General features: G+C 37.9%; 1 long non-coding RNA gene across 11 annotated transcripts in view; it reads left to right on the top strand.

Annotated features, from left to right (window-relative positions):
- The window catches only part of LOC112978308, a 31,641-nt gene extending 8,154 nt beyond the window's left edge, over positions 1-23,487 (top strand). Inside the window, exons 2-8 of one of the 11 annotated variants that reach the window (XR_003257844.1) lie at positions 490-562; positions 2,809-2,959; positions 3,807-3,898; positions 6,408-6,568; positions 8,808-9,034; positions 12,287-12,398; positions 22,104-22,118. This is a non-coding gene — a long non-coding RNA (uncharacterized LOC112978308). Of the gene's footprint in view, positions 1-489; positions 563-2,808; positions 2,960-3,806; positions 3,899-4,824; positions 4,995-6,407; positions 6,569-8,807; positions 10,843-12,286; positions 12,399-22,103; positions 22,208-23,100 lie in introns of those variants that run through there. The other 10 variants (XR_003257843.1, XR_003257845.1, XR_003257842.1 and 7 more) reach the window with 10 other exon arrangements.
- Positions 23,488-25,483: the final 1,996 nt, after the last annotated feature.

Below are 25,483 nucleotides of genomic sequence, written 5' to 3'. Positions count from 1 at the left end.
ATTCAATACTGTGAGGTGCTTCTGAAATGCTTTGAAGTTAAATTTTGTTTTTATTATCTTGAAAAAATTAGTATTATCAGAGAACTTTGCTGCTTCACCAGTCACCCACCCCTTTTTTCTAATCTTTTATAGTTTTCTTGAAAAACACAGACCCAAGCAGAGATCCCTGTGGGACTTCAGGGGTGATTTCAATCCACTCAAAGCTGACCACACATTTCTGCTCTGAGTTTCCTTTCTTTTAATCATTTTTATCCACATGAAGAATTTTCCTATTTTGCTATTACCACTTCTTTAAGAGACTCTGGTGGACAACCTTTTTAAACATTTATCTAAACTGAAATGTAACTTCTTTTTAAGGCAATTTTAGATTTTCTTTACCCCAATTCAAGGTGAAGGCACACTTAGAAATGTCATAATTCCCACAAGACTTTGCAGAATTTTGATTCAGCTCTTGTTTTTTTTTCCTGTTTCCTATGGTGAATCTGGAAGATGAACATGGTGATCTGGATAATGCAACATCCTTTACTGTTACAGTCTCCTTCCTTCAGACAAGTCAAAACAGGTAGGACACCCAGTAACAAGCCAGATGATTGATTACACTGTGTGTTAGTTACAATGTRTTAATACTCTTACAGATCAAGCTTACATCATGTGCTACACCTGCTTGAAAGTGTATTCTAAAAGCCAAATAAATAGTCGGTCTCACAGTACTCAATCTAATTTCAAGGTTCCATTTGAAAATGGGGAAGAAGGAATGATGATGAATATACYGTGTTCATTCATCTTTATTGTATATTACATCTGCTGCTTATAAAAATATTCAGATTAAAGATCATGTATGCCTCCTTTAATAGTGCTCGGTGCTCAGTTTACAGACCTGTTGATGGACTTAAATCTGATGAGCACTCTTTACTTGATGTTACAGATTTAGTCTTGCCCTTCATGTCTCAGCCTTTCTCTAATCATTGTCTTTTCATGGGTAGAGGGGATTAAAGCTCAGTGAAAATGCCAAGAAGAATTCTATATTGAAAAAGAAAAAGGCAACACTACATATGTTCATTTCTCTATGGTCTCCCCTGAAATCTCAGTTAAATGGTTTTTCAGCTGGACTTTTGGAGTGCCAAGTCCTTTTAGGAAAACATTTGCAAAGCTGCTCCTGAAGATAGTTTTAAAGATAAGGCTGCAAATTGCTAGCGCAAATTGAACAGATGGAGAGGATACCACTGGAGAGATAAGAGGAATAATAGGTATTCAAAGTGACCAGAGCTAAAGTAAACAACTAACCTACCAACTGCCAGGCCTAAAAAAAAAAAAAAAGCCCCCCCAAAAGTCCCTAAATACACTATAACAATGTCAAAAAGAAAATCAATCTTTCTGCTGAAGAACTCCCCAAACACTGGCTGCAAAAAAACATCAATACTTGCTCAGACCCCAGTTTGTTTTAAACATGTCAATTCTGTCTACACCGATTTTATCCAAGCATAAGTAATAACCAATTCACTGAGCCTTCACAAACATACAAGTGCAGTATTAGAGCATGTCAAGCCATTTGAGACTAATTTGAGGTCTGCAGGGTGCAGAATTTGGAAGACCTAAACTTTATATCATCAGACTGGAAAAACTTCTGACAGTCATGGTTGCACGTGTTTATTACAATGTGCACAAAAATATACATACCAAAGCTGGAAAAGCTACAACACTGAGTTTTCAGTATTAGGTGAAGTGATAGAATAAAATATGACAGAGTTTTTTCCAGCAAAACTCTAGTGGAGAGTTGTTAAGGATATATATATATATATATATATATTTTTTAACTCATAACTTTTTGCACAGGGTCAATTTATACAGCCTTTCCTTGGTAAATCTGTGATTTGGAGTGACTTGGAGAGATTTGTGGAATTATACAGAGGAGCCCTTCAAGATCTTTTTTCTTGAAGTAGTCTCTCAGCATTGTTTCTATAGAAGTTCCTACTCTGATTCAAGTAAGGACATGTTCCTAGAGCTCATCTGTTAATTAAGAGAGTAATTCTAACTGTATGACTCCACTTAAGCCATACTCTGAAAATTACTCTAATACATGTACTGCAAGTGCATGACTTGAACTAAATCCTGAAACAGTTCCTGAGGTGGAATGAAAGAATAGTCATTGCCTTCACAAGGACAACCAGGCTGTGAAAGCTGAGGAATATGGGGGCTGCCTCAAAGAGAGTCCTCAGGATGCAATTTTACTGTGGCTTTTTCAACCACAGACATGATGACACCTTGAGAAGTCGTGTTCTCTGAGTCTTGCATCTCAAGACATAACCTTGAGCAGGGAAGGAGGAAAGCAAGACTTTGAACTGTCATCTTCATTTCCATCTCCTGAACTGAGTTACGTGACCCACCAAGGGATGAGAAGAGTAGGGTATCCTATGTCAGATACTTCAGAGTTGTAAAGAAGTCCCAATCCACCCCCAGTGCTGTCAGGTAACTTAGCACAAATGTGTCACACAGAAGTGCACGTGTGGGGCTGGCTGCTGCAACTGGAGGCTGACAAAACCTTTTCAGGCAACCCAATAAACCATTAGAAACATGCTTTACTGTGTAAAGTAATGTATATTGTGTGTAAGGGAGAACAATGGAATTAAGGGTTTGTCCACATGTTGCTGATTAAAACCACAAGCTGACATGTTCAAGGAAATATATGTCAATGCTAACGATGACTAGGTTGACTTAATATATTGCTAGCTGGTCTTTATCTCTTTGGATCCTTGCTGTTTTCCACCCTGAAACTGAACTGTCTGAACAGATTGTGCTATTACTCCTCAGGTGCTTCAAACCCAAGTCACTCACACTAGTCCAAACCACCTTTTGTGGAGTAGACGAAGAGTGCAAGTTGATCTGGCTCACTCTGTGGCTGCACAATTTCTCTGTCTGATGGTAGGAAAGAAGGAGGAACATGTAGACAGTGAAGGACAGAGTAAGTGTGCCCTGAAAAGGGCTGTCTGAATTTAAACTGAACTGACTTCACTTTATCTATTTGCCAGCTCAGCTGTGGACAATGACTTGGCATGGGGACAGTATCCAGATGTCACCCTGAATGGACACTGCTTTTCTGCACGGCCTTTGAGTGCCTTGTACCCATGTAGCTTAATTTACAAATGAGGCAGGCTAAAATTCAGAGTGAAAATTGGATGTTCTGAATTTGAAGTAAGAATGCTCACCTTTGGAACTAGTTAGTGCTAATCAATCAGCAATAACTCCACAGGCACACTATGCAAAATCTGAGTGTGGAAAGGGCAATTGTACTTTTAATACAAGCTAGCAGTTATAGAATCATAGAATAATTTCAGTTGGAAGAGACCTCTGGAGGTCAAAAAGTTCAACCCCTTTTTCAAAGCAGGGCCAACTTCAAAGTTAGATCATGTTACTCTGAACCTTGCCCGGTTAAGTTTTGAATATCTCCAATGACATTCAAAGTACCTTAGTTCTTACTGTGAATAGCTTTGTTTATATCAAATATTTACTGCTAGTTAACACTTATTTGCTAATATATGAGTAAAGGATGACTTTTGTTGTTCTTACCAACATGGACTTTCTCTAAATGATTATAAATTTAAGTTTTTAAAAGAGACAATCCTTACCCTTTTTAACTTATGCCAACTCTACAACATGTAAATCAGATTTTTATTCATGCACTTACCAACCTTTATCTTAATCCTAAAGAGCCTGATTCGCAGTTCTGGTGTGAGATGGGAATGGACTTTAGCATATATTAACATTAGAGAGAGAAGGCTGAAGATTGAATGTTTTTTTTCCTCCTTCAGAATGAGATGGCAGTGGGTGGAGCTCCTTCAGTGCAAGATGGATCTGGTATTTGGGGCAAAGGGGGAATACAAAGTCATTCAACTTAAACCAGGTAACACAGACTAATCTTGGTCTCAGGGAATTTTTCTTAAATAAAAACAATAAATTCTTCAAATTACTTTAATTAACTGTTCCTAGTTAAAACGGGCTCTATTATTCAGAGCTAAGCCTGCACTGTGAGTTCTAATACATTATAAAAATATGTATTCAGTATGATAACAGCTCTTCCACAGGAGAGAAGGCAAAGTCCAAGGGGAAAACCCTAACTTTTTTCAGCTCCTAAACCTTTATTAGTACAAAAGGGTGGCCCTACTCCACACACCAGAAGTGCAGTAGGTGAACTGGCCTAGACAGTGGTGTCAGTACGGCAGGAGTCCAGTATGGACTAAGTCACTTTACTGAATGAACTGTTCAAAGAAAGTATATCAGCATTGTAGTGGAGTGACACTTCTACACCACTGAAGTGCCAGACTGCTTATAACTGTAACTTTCACATTATAGAGTGCTAGTTACCTTAAGGCAAAAGTTGCAACTCCTCTCCTCTCCTCTCCTCTCCTCTCCTCTCCTCTCCTCTTTTTTTTTTGTATTTTTAAACAAGCTCATGATGTCTGTAACTAGTATCTAGAATGCCTTTTTGGTCAAAAAGGTTTTTAGCTGAGCTCCTCTTTGTCCTTGTCACCTTTCTGCAAAGGTAACAGTTACTTAATGCTTCTTGGGTGGTGGCTCTCTAGAGTTATTTCCAGGTAATGGCAGAATCCTGCGTAGCAGATTTAAGTCAGCTAAAAGTAGGCTTGTTTTTCTTAGAAACAGTCAACTGAGAGTCTCAGTGGCCCATCAGCCATTGTCTGCAGGCTGGCAATCACTGACCAGCAGTTCAGTCATGCCTTTGGGAAGGGTGATAGTTCAGCCATAGTTTTAAATGCATTAATACATAAATTGTCCATTGTGTATGGCTGGAACTGAGGTCTGTCCCTGCAGGAGTGTGTCCTGGTTGCCTCCCTGCACCCTCTCTTGCTGGTGCCACACATCTTTTTCCGTTCGATGCATCATTACCTATTTTCTACAATGGTGAAAAGCTCTAACAGGAGCAAGTTGTCACAACAACTTCCCGTGCCCTATGTCCTGGAAGCTGTTTGCCTCTGGGGGAGGTAAGACTTTGATGCCCTCAGGCAGGAGAAGAAATTCAGCTCACACCTTGAGCGAGTACTCTAACCACTGAGCGCTAGGAAAACAAGGGCACTATATCCTCCTATAACCATGGTCTGAAGGGAAACAGCATCCATTGCTGCATTCTGCTCTGTAGGACAAAGCCTGTTTGGCAACTCAGGCAAAGAACCTGATGAGTTTGGGCTGAGAAAAATAGTGAGCTGAAAAAAATGTCTTTTTCTTAGCAAAGTTTTGGGTTCCCAAGGAACCACCATATAAAAAAAAATCAGAGTTCCTGGATATTTCCATCATTAGATAGCAGCTGTTTTGGAGAGTGGAAGATCTAAAATGTTATATGCTTATATATGCAAGTGGATACACGCGACATATTTTAACCCTTTTGAGGATCTATTCCTTGTTTTCTACCTTTTTCTTACATGTTTACATGAATTTTAACAATCTCACTAGTCAAAATTGCCCCAGAGGCATATGTTTGGTACTGCATACACTCATTTTCAAAATGGTTTGGAGGATATGGTGAAAGAAAGGTCAGATTGTGTTTGTCCATTTTAACCATGGTAAAATACAGGAGGTTTAATGAAGTAAAATAGAATAAAAATGACAAAAAAAAAAAAAAGCTGTAGCAGGGATTCCTTAAATCAACATTTGCATACTTCTCTCATTGTTTTCACCCCAGGAGTAGAAAAATACGGAAGTTCCTTAAGCAGTAGATTGAAAGGGCTGGATTAAAGAAAATAGGTGGCAACAATGCACTCTCTGAATGCAATTTAAAGTTGTAAATTATTTTATTTGGTCTATATTCAAAGTCAAAGAGAAATGGCTCTAAATTTCAAAGGTCAGATTCACAATCAGATTCTAATTCTTCGAAGATTCAAAAGTGTTGCAAAGTGTCACAAGGATTCAAGTTGTGTTACATCACAGCTGTTAAATTGGGTTATCATTTCAGCTGGAAAATTGAAATGAATGTAAGATGTGAACCTCAGAGGATATACATGCATTCTGTGTGCCTTACAAATTGCAGTTTCCATATCGTTGAAACGTATTTTTCCCATCTGAACATGTCCCTGATGCAGACCCAGCAGTGAACTGAAATTTGATCACAATAACTTTGCAAGAAGATATTAAGCTGTGTTCTGAACTTGTCTTTTGTGGATTTTTATGGTTACAATTAATATGGTCTTCTGACCTACATTTTTAGATATTCTAATGTTCATCTATTTGAGAACTGATTCAGAAAATTTTGAGACAATTTTGATCATTTATCCACCAGAATCATTCACTCAGTATAACTGCTTCAGAGTTATTTTTTTTCTTAAAATAAGAATAGTAATATGAAATATGTAAAGTTCATGACTTTATATTTCAAAATACTTCATAAAATTGCATTATCCCAGTTTTGCAGATGGAAAAACAGGCACATAAAGGTGGAGTAACATAATGAAGATCCCTAAGCAAGCCCAGGACAGACTTTGAAACTGGGGAACAAGGGTCTTCATTCCTAGAACAGTTCCTGCATGGATAATGTGGATTTCYTACTGTAATGTGGCTATTATTGGTAAGAATACTTTTTCTGTCCTGTAGCAGAAGGCCATATTATTTTTACTCTAGAGATGGCCATGAGTTAAAAAGCCCAAGTACATCAATGTTCTAAGTCAGAGCTGAGATTCTAAGCAAGAAGAATCAAAGTAGTACAATTCATTTATATATTTTTAAAGTCTTCTTAAAATTTCTTTGATGTTAAAGCCTGATTGACAGCCCATGGAAATCGTGTCTTCCATTAGTTAACAGGAAAAACATAGTAAGGATTTTGTCATTTCTGCCAATATAGTTAAGAATGGTAATTGATAATAATGATGACTTTAATTATTTGGGTATGTGCCCAATATAAATACAATTGGAACTTAACATTTATCATGGAAAAAAAAGAATACTAACAAGATCTCAGTTATTAATAATCTAGGGCAGCTCTGAATCAGGATTTGACAACAGCAGTCTTCCTATCTCATTGGTAGGCATCAGAATCATTCTGAAGAAATTTTAAGCTATGGCAAGATGAAAATGGATGACTGTCCAAAACAGTATATAATAATTTTATTTATAAATTGAAATAAGAAAAATATCTGAGCAAACTTTTTTGGTACGAAGACATCAAAGATGATAGATATAGACCAAGGTGGGAGATACTTCAGAAGTGTGATCTAATTATATGAAGTGTGAATGTTTCAATTAAGATTTTGTTAAGCCCTATGGCCAAGACAATGTGTTCAGTGATGGATTGTGGCTCCTCCCCTTCTGGAAAGGTACAGCTCAAGGAGAGGGTAGACTGGATTGAATTAGAAAGTAATGAGGTCCTGAAAGAAGAATCAAAGAATGGGCTGGGTGGAGCATGCAGGAGTCAATAGGACAGCTGAGTAAGCAAGGAGTTTTGTTCTCTCACTTTCAACACTGTTAGGAATATTTTAATTTAGGTTTGGTCTCTGAAAGAGTCTTATCATTGAAAGTGGTCTTGAAAATGCACTRGGTCAATTTATTCCCATTTCAAGGTCTTTCTCACTGTCAGTCCCTCATTTTTGCTGAGATTAGGAGAACAAAGGCAATGTTGTGCAGGGACCTCCAGATTAATTGTGGGTGGGACAGAAATTAAATTAGAGATTCCTCCAATTAGAGATGATTAGTGTTCAAAGAAACAGTCTTTTCTAGGGGCAGAATTGCTCATACCTCTGATTCCTTCTCCTATTTCCCTTCCAAAGCTCTAAAGATCTCATCTCACAGTCCCTTCCTTCCTAGAGCTCACAGATGCCCACTTCCCCAGACACTACCAATCTCTGCCCCAAAGTTACACTTTTCATGCTCTTCATGCTCTCTCTCAGACTCTTTCACCTCAGAGCTATATTCTTCATGGAAGCTAACTAAAATTAGAAGTGGTCACAGTCTCTTTATATTAAAGGAGAAAGCTAACATCCTAAAGAGCACACTGTTATAGCTAGGAGTAGCATGCTCTCTAACTTTCTCAGAAACCATTCCCCAGAAAAACCCATCTCCTCCAGATCACCCCAGTTCGTCCAGTCCTCGCTCTTACTACCACCCCTCAGCCGAAGACACCCTCAGCCAGAGTTATCTTGCAGATCCTTTCCATATTCCCTCAAAACAGCATTCACTGTGGAGGTTGGAGTCCTCTGATTTGTCTTTGCAAGCTGACAGCCCCACTGTCCCAGTGGTCACCCCACTGTCCCAGTGGTCACCAGCTCCTCCTGCCCTTCTCTGGCTGGCTCTTGTTGCTAAGTGAGACTGCCCACCTGCCTGTCTCCTGGTGCAGAAGCCAAGCTTCAGCTCCCATGTGTGGTGAGGTTTCTGAGACCCCAGACACATTCAGTAACAAACTAGCCAAACAGGGCTCTGACAGCAGAAACAGAGAATATGTTTAAAAATAAATAAATAAATAAATAAATAAATAAATAAATAAATAAAGGAAGGGATTGCATTAGCTGAACTGAGAACTGAGTAAGGTATAAACAAGTATTTCATCTAAGACAGGGTCAGGGTGAGGGCAAACTCTGGCAAAGCCCCAACCAGTGATACACCAGAGGGAAAAGGTGGTAGAAAAAAAAGTTCAGGGTCAGCAATGACAATGAGATTTCTAGCCTGAGGAGAAAAGTAGAGATCTAGAAATATGAGAAAACTTTAGCCTAATTAATGACTCTCCTTGTAGAAAATTTGGTTCCAAGATAACACAGTTTAATTATTATCACCATCATGACAGTAACCCTCATATCTTTAACACTGTGTCCATTTAGTAACACAGCATGGCCCCATGGTGTTTTCATTTGACCGCCTCCGTTGATTCAGGCTGACACAGCAAAGTACTTCACAGCACGCAGTGAAAAGACAGTGCACGGCTCAAGCAGCTGCTGCCCATCTCGTCTGGGGAGAAGACAGCAGTGGCAGGCAGACGTTGTCCTCTGCCTCAGAGATGCCGTTTGAACATCACTGAATTAAGTCATGAAATGCTAAGTGGAACCAGGTCTGTTGGTTTGAAAGGACATGCCAGAAATGTTGTAAAGCAATGCATTTTCACAATGTTCTCGCTGCGACAGGGATTCGTAGTGTCCCTGTRCTTCATCAGTCCTTTTAGAGAGGAAGAGCAGCAGATAACAAAATGCCTTGAGCTTAAAGAGCTATGCATAGGGAAGTTAAATCAAACAGGGCCAGACTTCACTGTCTTTACTTAATTGTTAAATGAGTATTTGCAACTCGAAAGAGAAATATGCCATGATTGCCTGATTCCAATTAGATTACTCAAGGAGTAGGTACCGCTTGCTTTTGGTAAAAATATTGAAATGTGACCCAAAGACTTCTTCAGGCGAGACTGGGTTACAGAAGAGCACAGTTTGGAAAGTAMAGAGGTGCAGAAATAAAGTGTAAACCAATCTATTCAAAATGTGTGTCCTCCCCTTCTTTCTCTCAAGATATTTTGGCAGTATAGATATGGACTGCCACTGTATCTTTCATTCCCATTTTCCGGAAACCAAGGAGAATAAAAACCAGAAAGGTTTGGGTAATAGTTCTTCTGGTGGAACAGAGACCTGAATTTGGCCACTTACAGCAGCTTGGTGATGTTTGATACAAGCCATTAAAAATACCCTGTGTAGTCTATACAGCTGTGAAAATGGAGCCAAATCCTTTTAATGTGCTTTTATCAAGAACATATTTTGATGTACATCTGTGTGTTTGCCTAAGCCTATCTATTATTATTTATCCTCTGAATCTGTCAGATATATGGACAATAAAATCTACAAAAGTAAAACCTTATTTGATATAGATTGGCCTTGTTTCCCTGAATTTTCTGCACTTTTTAAAGCAAACATTAGCTTTGTTACCTGGAACACCTGCAACTTCCTTACAGTGTAGGAAGTATAAGATGTTACTGAGTTTGAGTATAAAAATCCATTTCAGATGAAGATCTATTTTTCATTATTTATTTAGGTTACGTTTTAGACAAGAAAGTGTGCAGACACTCTATGGCAATCAGGTATGCAGCCTGATGACTTTCCTATCTTATTCTATTAGCCCCATTACTCTTGGATCGGTCTTGAGCAGACCAGGCTCCTGGGTAGGTATATTATGTGAGGGGAGACAGAAGGGGAATTGTGGATAAAAAAAACCTCTTCCTTGAAAGAAAGTGAAAAAGGAATGTTTGGTCAAACCTCATCAGTGGTACATTCTATTTTGTAATACTTTTCCCTTGCTTAAGAAATAGTGTACTTTAAAGGTCAAGTATTTCACTTTTGAAATCCATTGGTGGCATGGTTAGTGACCAGAGAATTGTTACATCTAGTGATSGAGAAAGTGGCAGGGAATTGAAAGGAAAACAGAATACATGTCAACTCTTTTTTTTCCAATAATGAAGTATTTTCTTTTTCTTTTTCAAAATAAATTATTGCTATGGGCAGTATTGACTGATGTTTTAAGCAGATGAAATAATGGGAAAAATATCTGATGGTATAATTGCTTTAACTGTGCATTTTCAAGTGAGGTGTCTAGCTGTCAGTTTTAACAAGTTTAAAAAAAAAAAAAAAAAAGGAAAAAAAGAAATACTTACCAAAGCTATTTCTCCTCATTCAGGGAGCTAAAATGGGGATTGGATTTTTTTTGGTTTTTTTTTTTCAGTAGAATGGGGAAAACAGGGTTTCCTCCTTCACTTGGTTCTGCTTTCAGTCTTTTTGCTGCATTCTGGCTTTCAATATTGCTGAAAAATTAGATGAGGTCAAATTTAGAAGTGAAGTAAAACTGTACAAAAGGCCCCGACATCAAAACTTCATCCAGCTGTCATTGATGTTATTACGAACTGGATAAGCTCCTTAAACTCCCTTCAAGGACTGAAATTTTCTTACGCACATGTAGGTCCAATCTGCTGCTGGTGCCTAGCAGTGTTTAAAGACGGGTTGATTTACATACCAAGAAGACAAAGAGGAGGTATAAACGTTTGAATTCTTGTCACTTCTCAGAATGCAAGCCTGCCCATGACTTATGTTATTGGAAGGTAATATTAGGGAGTATATTTGTGCTTAATTAAAAATCAGCTTACGGCATACTACCTTACATACTGTTCTAGTAAGGCACTGTTATAATCATTTCCCAAATTTTTGGCTCACTAGTTCTTGTCTCTAAATCTGATTTCTTGTCAAACTATTGGGAAACAAGCATGTAAAGAATAACTTAGGAGTAGCCTGATCAGCTGTATAATGAATGATAGATGCTACCATTATCCTTTGGAGGGTTTCATTTCACTCATAAAATGGAGTTCATCTGGAGAAGGAAGTTTGAGGACACCCTAGAAACCAGTACAGACTCTTATTAACTGTTTGTTTTTCAAATCTTATTCATTTCACACACTCTAACATCCATTTCTATCACAGTCTGTTGTTCCTACATGATTGCATTTTAAGTGTACTTCATATTTTTTATTAGATTTCAACTTTGTGGGAACATTTCTGTCTCTCTTCCCCATCACCTATGTCAGAAGAAACTGGGAGAAAAGCCTTCCTATCAGTCATTTGAAATTACACTGTGAGAAGTATGTGGGAGAATAATCTGTGAAATGCTATTCCTTAGAAATGGTCTAAAAAGGGAAACGGGGAAAATCAGAGCTACAGACTCCATTATATTCTTACTTAAATAAGGTTTAAATCTATTTACTGCAAATTAAGAAGTTGCTGTCATAAAGAAGGTTAGAAAATTTGTCTCTTAGTGATTTAATTTTATTTTAAATTACACAGTCTAATATGCAAATATCAAATTTATTGGTTATTTATATTTTTTATATAAATATACAATTTCCCAGAAAATTGTTGACCTTTCATTAAAGTATCCAGCATCAACATTTGCCACCTGAGAGCCAGAACTTTCTGAGTTCTGGATGTTCCTGTGCTAGAAGAGAGATCCAAGGTTTGGGTATTGCAAAATCCTTTTCAACAGTTGTAATCTAAACAGGAAAAAAAAAATCATAGTTTTGGCCAGCTTCAAATTTATTTTAAAGGTTATTGAAAATGTATATGCTTAGTAAGAGCAAGATACTAATTTTGATGACTCCAGTTTAGGCACTGCAATGCCTGAAAACAGCACCATTCAGATTGCTCAGAGTGCCAGTATGAGGCTTTTAAGATCCCTGTAGAGACAATGCATTGAAATACATCTCTGAAAGAAGATTCATGTTTTCAAACATTTTTACGTGCAAATCTCTATGTACAACAACTCAGCAGGGTTTTCGTTGCAGGATTCTGATGTCAGGGAACAGTGTGAGGATCCTACAGCTGTTACAAAAAACACTGTGTGCAGGGTACCTGAACTGGATGTGAGTGTGCACACTTGTGATCCCAAATGTCAAGGTCTGTCAATTAGCCCCTGTCTCAAGAGAACTCCCTTCCTTTTTCACATATCTGTTTTCAACTCTGAAAAATAAGGAATGAGATAAAAGTCTAGGATGTTGGATGACATGCAGAGCAGCAGTAAGAAATGAGAAAAAAACTCTTTACTTGATCATGTATTGCCAAAATTATATATATTTTTAAAAGACTGCAAGAAGTTCTTTAAATATATGATGCAATGACCAAAACTGCACTGGCAATGGGGTACATGAGATCACATGAAAAGTTTCATTTTTCTCATTCCTGTGATTTACAGAGTCACATATATGCAAACYGCAGTATACACCCAACTAGTCGTCTGATGAACCTATTTTGAATACATTTATAAGGTCAGAKTCATTCTCATTTTAAAGATACATTAGAAATTTTAAAGATATATTAGAAATCCCCCCCCCCCAATTAAAACACTCATTTTGATCCATGTTCCTGTACTCTGGGAACAACTTAAAAATAGACCTGCCACAAATTTTAGATCCTTTATAAAACCTTATAAAAATTGCCTACAACTTTTTCAAAATGCAAATGCTTCTACGGCAGGGCCATGCCAGGAAGTGGGACAAGAATTGTTCCACACAGTTCCTACACCATCAGGAGTTATGCCCTTTTGTACATAATATCTACTATTAGAAAAAAAAAAAACACACACTAAAAATTACCAAAGAAAGAAAGGAAAGAATCAGCATAATATAAACTTGTCTCTTAATAATCCTGTGTTATGTCAATACATAAAAGAGGTTCTTAAAATGCTAGTCTAAAATAGTTTTGAAGTACCTCATAAAATTAACAGTCCTACAGAGTATTTATGACACTGAACCATATTTAATAACACTATGGTTATAGGAGTTATAGGTTGTACACTTAAGATATTATTTACAGAAGGGAAAGACCAGTTCCATTTTTATGAGAAAGGTGTTTCTCTTGTTCAGGGCAGCAGCTGATTAGCTTCCCACAACTTTTGGATTGTGTCAGACAATGAAAGAGGCCTGATGCTAGACTTCGTAAAGCTCTGAAATCATTTGCATTTGTTTTGCAACTACATTTCCATGCAAATGTAAAGCATTCAGCTTAACATCAGCAGTTTTAAACCAACTAAGTAGAGACACTTTGTGAGACTTTGTCAGAGGGAAAGGATTAGAACCCTTAGGCTTGACTGAAATGCTGGTGGAGTATAACTCATCCGAAGAAGTTTCAAGAGTTTAAAAAGTCACCATTTATTTCTTTCTGAACTTCTCCTCCTAGCCAAAATAAATAGCTGTTCTGTACCTTGTAGGCTGTAAAGATGTTGTAAATGTTTTTTCCTTCTTTTTTCCTTAACTCTTCCCAGGTAGTTTCTTCTTTTTACATTATAATAGCTTAACATTAATCTCTGCACACCTATACCCCAATCATCTGGATTCTCTTTCCAAACTTTCTTGCTCCATATCACTGTTCAAACTCATTGTTGATCTGTCACCTTTTTATAAGATTAATTTGTGCTTTTAGGAAATCATTGATCTCTCGCTTAGCCCAGGGTAGGATAAGCAAGCACACAGGTACAGTTCAACGTAACAATTCACTGGTAGCAAAAGCACAATGAGAACCTCCCATCCTCACTGGCCACTTGCCACCCTTTCCCATCTTTATGTTTTTCCTGATGATTTTTTTTTTTTTTAATACAGATCATTTCACACAAACAGCACAAGCACAGCTGAATAGGCAATAAACTGGAGCATAGATCTGGGAATGTGTCACTGTAAGAGAGGAGTCCAGGAAAACCAGCTTGGCTGTAGGAGGAGGAATATACACACAGATACACATACACACTCAATGGTCTCTGTGTATAAGTACAGGGAGTGGACACCATTTTTTGGTCTCCTTACTACAAAATTTTGAATTTGATCCTGATGGCCACAGAAATTTAACTGGTGTAGATCTTCCTTAGCCTGGGAAAACTCTAACCCACAGCTACAAAGACCAGAAGGGATTGCAATCATCACAGTCACAGAGGACACAGGCTACAGACTGCCACCTTGCAATTCTTGCATTAAGCATTTATTTGATCTGTAAATTTTGAATCCTAAGTGACAGAGAATCCATTACATTAACCATAAAAGCTCTTAGTGGTTAATAATCTTCACTACAAAAAAAAAAAAAAAAAAGTGCTTTATTTTTAGGCTGAATTGGTCTAGCTTCAGCTTTTGTCCCACCAGTTTAAATGAATTCACCAGAGAATGGCTACACCACTGTCACAGCTGCCAATTCCAAATCCACTGTGAGTTCTTCCACAGTGGAAAAAAGTTAGTCCAGGAGTATGAAAAGGAGAGGTTCACTCCTAGGCAGGTGGTGGAAGGTATTACTAGCAATGTTGTGCTTCCACCTCTCCTGCCCCCATCTTCTGTGTGTGTCTGCCCTCTTCCCTTCCCTCCTTCCCCCACTTGTGTGCTCCGTGCTGCTGGATACAGTCCAAGGAAAGAAATTCACTTAGTTCTTGGACTACAATTCTCTGCTGTCATGGTTTGAAGCATGTGATTCAAACATGCAAGTGACTGGAGAAGCCTCTGCCAAAGCCCAGAGCTTACTCCTCCCCATAGCCCACATGTGAAACACATGGTCAGTGCAGCTCCTCTTTCCCTGTTACATTGACTGACTACTTACTGGCTGGGACTGGCTTAGTGCAACAGGATGACATACCTCATAATCCAGATTAGTAACCAACAGGGAAGCCAAATTGCCTCTTCATTAGATTTGTAATGGATACAGAGGAAGAATAGAATAGGATGGGATGGGATGGGATGGATTGGGATAGGACAGGACAGCACAGGAAGGGCCATGAAGTACTAGAAGGTCCAGGCGCTTGTAAAGGGGAAGCCAAATTTGAGAAATTGGAATAATAGAAATCATTTCTCTATGTCCTAGCCAGTTTTATATTTTGTTGGCAGCTAAAAACTCTTATAAGCAGTGTGGGTTGCCAGATAAGATATAGTTAGAGTATTTAAAATTTTCTTTTAGAATTATTAGCTTGGTATGTTTCATGAGAGCTATAGAGTCACAGTACAGGTTTTGCAGGTGCACTGATATGACTATCAACAGAGTTATGATCAGACAGAGCTGAGTAAATGACGGTGGGTTTATCAAATGCCTTTGGCAGTGTCATAAAGAACTAGACTGCATCTGAAGCACTGCAAGCCTGTATTTCATTTTGCCTTTAGTGGGAGGACACATTATGCTTGTAGTTTTGATTAAGACACACCTATGATCTGCAAAAGCATTGTCATCCCAGTGGTTATTCCTCAGAGAAGAGAAGATGCGAGGTGGTTGTTTTTTCTTCAGAGCCAATGCCATAGCTCAAGAGATCAGAATGTTTCTGTCACAAGTCAGCACAGGATGCAAGATATTAGATCTTGTTTCCAGCACTTGCACTGCCCTTTCATTTAGCCATTCTGGGCATTTATTTCAGGTTGAACATTGGTAAAGGCAAATCAAGACATTGATTAGCAGGAGTAAATATTGCAGCACTGCATTGTATTTAGAAATCAGGGTGTGCAGTAAGGAAAGGAAAAACATTTCAGATGGATTTTACTTTTGAAAGTTGGAACACAGATTTATTCCTTTCTCATTTGGCAATGGAAAATATGTTTTGATCTCTCAGGACATGAAGAGATGACTTGTCTGCAAAAGTAGCACAGGTTCTGATCGTAATGTGCTAGGACTGGTAGAGTTACTTTGCTTAGTTCATGAGAGCATTACCCACTCCCATACTTGTCCTTTTGGAATCATGATTACTTATATGAACTTTTAAGAGTGAAATGGCTTCATGTCTGCTTTAAGCCAGACCAAATGTGAGGGGTAGACCTGCCCTTTCCTGGCCCCTCTGTATGTTTTCACCACCTCCCTTAAAGCCCATATGGCCACAGAGTAAATTTGATCAGAGACCTAAAAAACTAACCTAACAAAAAGTGGGTTTTTTTTGTCATCTGGATCCTTTTCCAGAAATTGAGCTCTCTGCATGTCCACAAGTACCACCGGCAGCAAAAGGGATGTGACCAGGGCATTGGGTAAATAGGGAGAAAGAAGGGATGGGAGAAAAATTGTCCCTTTTGACTATAACCTGTACTTGTGTCTGCTTAAAATCAGCCACGTGTATACAAATCCTAGGTTCTTCTCCCTGCTTGGGCTATAATCCCATTGGGTCCAATATGCTTAGTCTGCACATTCACTTCTTCTCCTCAAGAACTTTTGGCAGCTATGAGCTGTGGTTTATATTGGGTGATTGGAATTAGCATTCCAGTTGAAGTGAATTGGAATAAAGTGGAATTATCTTAAATGCCCATAAGGAGACCAAAGATGGGGTGGGAAGTTATTCACCTTCTCATTCAGTTCTGAGTTCTGAGAGGCAGAAGCGGTTAATTCCTAGGTGTTACAAACAAAACTGTTATCCGTGTTATTATGACCACTAGGAGCAGGATCTCCAGTGCAAGCACCCAGTTCCCTGAGGAATGTCCAACCAGTACAATTTCAGGTTATGAGAGCTGCTTTGAGGCAGTTTGAGATCCAATTATAAGATGATGAGAACACTTGGGGGATGCATAGGACACTGTTTTCAAGAAATTATCTCCTCATAGATAAAATGACCTATGATAATTAGTAGAGTGAATAATATCATCTGCTTAAGTTAACTAAGTTGCTACTTTCCGGCACACTTCCATTACATTATATAGGAGGAATATTTATTGATGGAGGAGTCCCTGCAATTCAGTTACTCACAAGGGCCAGAACATGCTTTTGGAGTGCAGGTGGTTGGCCCTGAACTGTCCCCAGGAACCTAACAAGCTAGTCAGAAAAGCCCCCTCCAGCACAGATGCACAGACAGACCCCCTCCAGGCAGTGGCTGCATCAGTGAATTGCAAGATGAACTTTGGATGACTGAAGAGCAAAACATCTTGTTTTTTCAAGCCAGCTGCTGGTGTTGGATTACTTCCCCTTGCCCAACCATGCAACTTTCAATCCACCCCTGTTCAACTCAGTTCCTAGCCTGGATGCATTTAAAGTATGCAAGTGATTTATTCTCCATAATGCCACTGTAAGCACACTACTGTTTACTAGGCCTTAGCTGTGTTTTCTCCAGGCTTGAACTTTAATGACTCATATTGATATATGTGACATGATAAGCACTTTTAATATTTAATTATGAAGAAGATTTTTGTGATACTCTGATTGTGATTTTGGTTTTGGCAGTGGATAATCCTCACAGGGTAATTTGAGAGCTTTTGGAAGTGAAAGAGAAAAGAAAGTACATTTATGCCTTAAACTAATTTCTGGAAAGGGGAAAAAGGAAAGTGACATCCCAAAATAGGCTCTTCCATCAAAATTCAGCCAGTAAGCATGCTGCAAGCAGGGTTATCTCTCTATAGAAGGCCAAATATCTCAGCCTCAGATACAAGGCTGCCAAAACAGGAGAGATATGTGACTTGTCTCTTAGGCTGCAGGAAAGGCAATGTGACTGTAGAAAGCCCTATGCAGAAGCATTTGCAAGAACAGTGTCCTTACCATGTCCTCAGTCAGAAAATCTAAATCAGTCTAGGAGCATTTCAAAAGATGGTAGAACTACTGCTCTCATGTTTGTTTTCTCAAAGCTTATGAACAAAAACCCTGTAGAGTGTGACTCATCCTAACCTTACTTGCCATCTCTATCAGAATTCATGTCATGAGTTAAAACCACAGTCAGGATCTTCATCTGAAAGGTTATACATTTTGTTCAAAATCTAATGTTAGGAACCTAATCTATGTTTTCAACTGTTTATCATCAAGTCATCTGACATTTTTGGATATCATGAAAACTATGGTCCTTCTTAATTCAACAGCATTGCAACTGTCCATCTATTTTTCATTCAGTCACATGTTGTGCACTCATTCAGGAGTGTCTTTTGCAGCCAATATTTAGCTATGATTACTAAACTAATCATTTACAGCTATTCAAGTCAGGCTTTGAAGAAAGAGTTGCTTGTCTTTCAAAGGTCAACACAAGAGAAGGTTATGAGGAGAAGGCTAAAGCTCAGAGGCTGTTAATACCCCATCCGGAGTGTCTAAAACACATTATTGTCCCAATAATCAGATATTTGTAGATTTAACTTTTGTTTTGCTGGATGAGCTAATATTTGAAACAGTAAACAGAGAAGTTTGTCTGAGCTTGGTAGAAAAATAAGGATCTAAAGACTAAGCCATTCTGTCCAAGACCTTCATTTTGTCGGCTGAAGCCAGGCAGAATACTGCGCTGCAAGGTCTCTTCTTTCAAAATACATCTCCACCCACTGTGCTGTTTGCCTTATACAAAAAACAGCAATGTACATGTTGGGAGGCCAAGACGTGCTCAGAATGATTCTTAGTGGCAGATGAATGCAGTTGTCTCTTAGAAATGCATTTCCAGAAGTGTGTTAGTATTATTATGACTTTTAAAAATTTCAAACAGAAAATCAGACCCGGGCCATTCATTTACTGGGAAGGATGATCCACAGTTTTCTGTTGCCACAGATGAAAAGTCAGAAAGAATAGATCAACAGGGAAAGACATCGCTTTTAACGACATTATAAAACTAATCATAGCCCAGTAATACAACAGTTTTATACCACTGCTATTCATCTTACAGAATGTCTGATCAGTGATTGGCATTGTTCAACAGATGAGTCAAAATGGAATTTTGCAAATACAGAAAATAGATTTCATATCTGCATATGCTGATTGATTAAGCACTTTCAAATTTTTATAGACCATATATTGCAGCATAATTGGGCAAAACAAAAATCCATCTGAAACCTCCAGAAAAGAACTGGGAGAGAAAAAGAAAACTCTCTTCACAGATCTGCAGAACTGTACAGGTTGTCTGCTGTCTCTTTCTTAAGCCAAAAGTCTGATCTGAGCCTGGCCTGGAATTGTCACAACTGTTCCAAGCCGCCTGGAATATCTACTCCGAGCTCTCACCCCTACTACAAACATACAGCAACCCGTATCCATCTCATATTTAAAAACAAAACAAAACAAAACAAAAAACCCCTCTAAAATAATTTTTTTAAAAAAAGTTATAGTAATACTATATTGTCTTATGTCTCTCCTCACAGTGACAACTGGGAAATGTCACATGCAACATTAGCCTGTAATTATAATCTGTCATTGCTGTTCAGACAAAGAAAAACTCTCTGGGGAGGAAGTTTGCGTTGTTTCTCAAATTAATTTTGGCTAAACAAAGTAACTAGAGAGAAAGCCCATCTAACACCTTGTGTATTATGTTTCCTTTATCTATTAGCATTTAGGGCACACAGCCAGCTTTTAGAAACTATTCTCTTTTCACAGCCGTTTCCCCAAAAGACTTGAATGGTTCAACAGCATATAACATAAACCATATCCTAACATAATTTTAGCATTCTACTGGTATCATTCTTCAAGGAGTTTATGATGAAGCCTGTTACACCCCACTAGAAATCAGCATTGTTTGACTATGGCAATCTGCACACATGCAAAGAATTTTTCATCATCCTTGGAAATGAGTAGTTTTGATAAGGTCTTTATAAGAAATTCAGATACGGCCTATATTTGGGTTGCATAAAGTTCTGCTCGTAGCTTGAGTTTATCTTTATATAGGTAATGCACTGCTAACTGAAGGCCTTAAAATTGTTCATTCAAGCCCATCTGAAAACATAGCTATTACTGATCTTTTCTTCTAAGCTCTACAGATCTTCACAATCCTTCTCTCGAACTGATTAGATTTCAGCAAAACAGCATTTTCTATTTCATGAAAAAATGATCTACGAGAAGCAGACAACTCCATTTTATGACCTACATATCATGTTAGATACCTGTAGATAGAAGATACTGTTTAAACAAATGTAAACCATATATTTTTAGCTGTGAATTATTATCCTGGATGTGAAAACTGATATGGATAATTGTTGGCTACCTTCTGACTAATTCAAAGATATGTACTCCACAAAACATACAAATCAGAACTTATTTCCATCTGTATATAAGGTTTTCCTTTTTTAAACAGTTTTTACATTGTAAAATATAATTCCAGCTCCTGTAAGCTTTGACATAGGCCCTACATTTGGCAGAACACATGGAAATTTCAGGAAGTCTATTCCAAATCTGAGCAAAATGAATACTGTCATCATGTTACATTTAGAACTACCACCCCCTACTTCTCTACCTTCCTGTACAAATATGCTTGTGCCTGCATACACACGTGGAAAGAAACAAGAGTCCTCCCCCAAATCTGATAGGAAGGCAATTCTGGCTCTCAGAGCTATAATGTTCCTTTCTTCTGTTAGTTTACTTCTCTTGTAACCCATGCAACAGCAATGAAGACAGTTCTTACTGTCTTATTTTGTTTGAGACCAACTCCCAAAGCCTGTCTCCAGAGGCCACTATCAGTCATTTTTCTCTCTCAGATGAATTTCATCCTGTTTCTAGAAGCTCAGTTCCAATATTGACAGTATTTTTCACTTTAATTTTGAATTTTGAACTATTTGTTCAGGAATCACTTTAAGCTCTCATTCAGGGAGCACCAAGGAGCACCAATACATGCTTTTTATTTGCCCAGTTGTAACTAACCACTATAGCTTGAAGGATGAATAACCAACTCTTTGTAACCAATCCACTGTGTTAAGAGGAGCTAGTAAATGACTGTAAATATCYAAGATACATCATCCACATGCAAAAAATAAACAAACAAAAGTAAAAAAGGAGAGAGAAATGTAACTTACTAACTTCACTTAGGCCAGTGTTCATCTCACCAGAAGTTAGTTGCCTATATCTGTAATCACTGCTGTAGGTTCCCTTGATAGTCAATTAAAAAAAAAAATCCATATCCAAATGGCTATTGACATCATATTCTGTAGACATCCATTCTAGGATGAGATAAACTGACATATTCAGATGAATAGGTTAGGCAGATATCTTTTAGGCCATTAGGTTAGCTGAGATGGATCCCATTTTCAGTTAGCACAGYGTACATCACAAAGATTTATTGAAAATGGTTACATTTCTCTTTGAAATCAGTTTTATGTTATAAGCTTGATATGAGCAGAATTAAGACCGTGTGACAATGAGTTTTTAGCTAGATGTATTTCTAGGAAAGAGAAACCCCAAATGAAAACTGTCTCAGCAAATGTAAATAGTAGGTTGATAGCTAACAATTACTGAGTAAGACAATATGTAAGGAGCAGCCAAGCACTTCTAATATCCCCATGAAAACTGTTATTGTATAGTGCGTTTGAAAGTAGACTAGAAACAGTAGTTAACTCCTCCCACATTTTGGAAATAAAGCTATCAAAATCTCACACAGTGGTAAAATACAGTGATACTGCTGTCAATCTGATATACAGTCTTCTTTCCTTTCCTTTTTAAAAAGAAGAAGAAATAAATTATGTAAGAGACAAACTGATAAAATTACAATTTCTGACATTTCTGACATCCTTATAATATTAAAAAAAGAAAAAAACCTGATGAGAATGAATGCAGAACTATTTCCCTCCATCCTGCTGACACTTTGAGTTATTCATTGCAGTCACAAGTAACCTCCTCTTGCGTTATATCACCATGTCTGAAAAGTTCTTGGATGAAATCTGACAACCTTCTTAACTTGTCTCTACCCAGTGTTTTTGGTGATCAGATTTCCCAATTTACTTCTTTTACCAGATGAAAGGCTTGAGTCATGGAAGAAATAGCAGAATATATTAATTTGTGATTTCAGGTATAACAGCTTTGCTAATCACTGTAGCTGATCTGCTCACTAATTTCAGGTATGTTGAGCTTTGACCTGTCCACCTTAACATCATTTCAAACCCTAAAATATAACCTATTGCAGCTGGACAAGATAATTAAAATATCTTTGATTCTACTCTTAATTTCATGTGTATAGATTATATGTGTGTATAGTTTAGCCTTTTAGGAACATTTTAGTTGCTCATACTGACAGATACCAGATTTTTTCTAACTGCCCTACAAATAGCTGCTAATGAATCTAGTCCGATAGTTGCAATAGTATGCATAGGGCAATATTCATATATGGTTGAAGAAAGGATTTGTATGGTCAAAGCAAGAAGGGGAAAATCAGTATATAATCCTTGAAGGGAAATATAACTAACATAGCAGTAATCACAAAAGGGGAAAAGAGGTGGCAGCAGCTAACCAGCTAAAGGGGTATAGCAAATAACCCAGTAAAAAGTGGTGTCAAAGAATCTCTTGTTGCCCATACCACAGACTGATTATCCTAGGAAAAGCAAAGGACATTTTGGGCCAGTGGAGTTGACTAGGGGATTTCTTGAAGTCTCTTCCTGTCCTGCAGTTCTATAATTTAACCCTAAAAAAATTGAAGAGCAAGCAACATGGAACAGGCCCAAAGTCCTCCTCTGCCACCACAACAGTAAGCAAGGAATGGCAGGAGCATAGCTTTATGACTCCTAGGTAATCATGGTATGGCTTACAACTCCCTTTTCTCCATCTTGCAGTGCTGCAACATGTTTTAACTAATGCAAAATTTTTATGCAAGCTTTGTTTATCTGTCCATGACAAGGTTCATGACAGACAGTGTCCCTCTGGAAGTAGATGTGGCTTCTGTTTGATACTAAGTCTGATTCTTCTGATGATTCAAATATGTTTTCTTTTTTTTCCTCTCTCTCTCTCTTTTTGACAGGCAAACCCTTTGGGGATCAAATGCCTAATCAAAGTGAAAATGTCTGGTGCATCTGTTAACGACTTGGAATAGGAAAACCTGACTGGACACAATCTAGGACAAATTATTATTTAGTTATTAATAATGCTTTATACCAATAGGGAGACACTTTCCAGAATATTAAAAACAGATCTTATGTTTTGGATACGTAGTAAGCAAATATGCACCCATGTCTAACAGTGTTAATTGTCTCTTTCCCACTCTTTTGTCAGTGCTGGTTTTGGCCATCACTTGTCTATTCTCTGTCTTCCACATTTGCTAGTGATTCATTTTATCTGTTCATCTGAGTGGAGCTGGACAATTCTTTCTGAACATTTTGTAACTCTAATGAATCCTTCTTTGCTTTTTTTTTGTGTGTGTGTGTGTGTGTGTGTGTGTGTTCCTGAAAATTTGAAGTATTTCATTTCAAGTTTAATGGAACATCCCATGCAACAAAAAAATGATATTTTGGGGTGTTTTGTTTTGTCAAGTAAAAATTAAAATTTTGAATCACTTTCATCTGTAGCAGTTTTATTTTTATTTTTAATTTCCATTGCTGAATCAGTAAAATCAATTACTTGTATTGGCCTAGCTTCATCAGCAAAGAATTTGCTGCCTTCTTCCATAAAAGGGTTGCTCAAATCCACAAGAAATATCCCCTCTTCCAAAATTATCAGTCTCCTTTCTTCACTGTCACACTTTTGCTGATTTTCCAGTTTCTTCTGTTTAGATATCATTTTTTTGGGGAAATTTCTTCACAGGAAATTTACCTTCCATTATGAGCTAGAGATGAAACGGAAGTGTAAGGGAACAGCTTGAATCAAATCTGCTACAGATGGAATAATGGCATGTAAATTATACCTCATGGGTTGGGGGTATATACTTTAATCTGCTTTAAAATGCATTTTATTTACTTGCAGTGTTTTAAATATTAATTATAATTATAATAATAAGTGCCTACTGATGGATGAAATATTTGCTTTAGAGACAAATCTTTTAAAATACTTTTAGAGGTGTTGAGGAATCATAACTATCCGATGTTAAATTCAATGAAAGACTGATGAATGCATGGTAGTGGTCAAGTGCCACCTAAATTGCACATGAAATGTGCCCTAGAATTTTTCAGGGTTTATGCATAATCTCTTTTCCGTTGCCTGCCTCCCCTACTTTGGGGAAAATAATTCAGGTCTACTTCAATATACTTCAGTGCTCCTGTACTGAACTGTTTTCCCTATAACACTGCCRTTCTTCACCCTACCTTCACCATCATACTGATGATATATGAAGGCTACCATCTAATCTGTGTGTCCTACACATTTGTTATAAGGATATGGTCTAAATGTTTGWGGAGGTCTGAAGGAGTTTCTGGTAACCAGTTCTGAAGCAGGGGTTCCCAAAGCACTGGAACAGTGGTCACAATGTCTCAAAGATCATCATGTTTGGACCTTGCAGATGAAAACACTATAAAAGTGATATGATTTAGTGGATCAGTTACAGGGCCATAAGAGCACAGTTAGGGAACAACCACTGTGAAGATAGCACTGTTTTTGAACACATTTCCCAAAGCGGATGAGATACCTACCAACTATGTTATTAGGAAACCCAGATGTTTCCTGGCTATTGAATACTCCTGGCCTGATCCAACCCCGGGGTAAATGGGAACAGTTTCATTTCTTATAGGAAACTTTTCAGATCAATTCAGCGCTAATGTAAATGGGAGAAGATGTGCTGAAGAAGTGCAAAAGGGCTGGAAACGACCTTTGATCTTTGTGGAATAATCCAAATCTGGCTTTAAGTTAGGGATGGTATATCTCTATTTTACAGATAAGAGATTCAATCCTCTTTTTCCTGGAGATTTACAATATAGAAGCACCTATCTCCAGTGGATGGCTTACACCACCACAACTAACATGCAGTAAAGTGTATTTTACCCCATCCATCAAAATGCTAACATTTACTCACACACTACTTAATCTTACAAGAGCATTTCAGCTCTTACAATTCTTACAATGCATTTCAGCTTCCCAACATCACACCTAATGGTCACAAGGCTGGGAAAAATCACTACATAGTCAAGTCAAGAAAAGGACAGATCCAGTTGCAGGGCAGGCTAGAGTTGCACTGATAGACAACAACCCTAGGTGCAGATGGTATTTGTGGCTCCTTTCTTGGATCTAATGGAGAACAGATGTGCCTTGGTGAGGACAGGATTAATCCTCAAAGATCCCATATCCCCTGCTATAGGACACAATGAGTCATTCATACAAGAAGAAGAATGCCCCAAGCGAGGAGTATGCTGAATTTTCCAGAAATGGGATGGGATTCTTCTTCTGGCTGAGTGCAGAAGAGGGCATTGTAGCTTCTT

This window comes from Apteryx rowi, unplaced genomic scaffold (genome assembly GCF_003343035.1).
Source record: "Apteryx rowi isolate R43461 unplaced genomic scaffold, aptRow1 scaffold_914, whole genome shotgun sequence".
In the NCBI taxonomy this organism is placed as follows: Eukaryota; Metazoa; Chordata; class Aves; order Apterygiformes; family Apterygidae; genus Apteryx; species Apteryx rowi.
This window is presented reverse-complemented; position numbering and strand designations above follow the sequence as displayed.